This window comes from Chrysochloris asiatica, unplaced genomic scaffold, assembly GCF_000296735.1.
Source record: "Chrysochloris asiatica unplaced genomic scaffold, ChrAsi1.0 scaffold00169, whole genome shotgun sequence".
Classification (NCBI taxonomy): Eukaryota; Metazoa; Chordata; class Mammalia; order Afrosoricida; family Chrysochloridae; genus Chrysochloris; species Chrysochloris asiatica.
The window spans coordinates 2,873,301-2,873,809 of NW_006408687.1; positions in this window are offsets into that span (position 1 = coordinate 2,873,301).

The following is a 509-nucleotide window of genomic DNA, read 5'->3' on the forward strand; positions in this document are numbered from 1 at the left end:
TGTTCAAACTGCTGCCTCTTGGTCTATGTACGGGTTTCTTATGAGCACAAATAAGTGTTTCAGAACACTCATTCTTCCCAGTGTTGTCCATAGCTTGTCATAATCCACATAGTTAGTTGAAAGCTTTTGCATCGTTAATAAAGCACAGGTAAACATATTTCTTGTATTCTTTACTTTCAGCCAAGATCCATTTGACATCAAAATGATATCCCTCATTCCATGTTCTCATCTGAATCCAGATTGAACAATTCCTGTCAATATGGTGTTGCTAACATTTTAAATTTATATTTAGCAAAATTTCACTTGCATGTAATATTAATGACATTGTTGGGTAGTTTACATTACATTGCATCACCTCTCCTTAGAATTGGCAAAAATATGGATCTTTTATAATTAGTAGGGCAAGAACAGGTTTTAATGCATTAGATACTAATGACCAAAGACCACAAAAGTTGTGGGATGACATCATTTATATAATACAAGAAGAAAGAAAAAGGTCATTAAGAAGA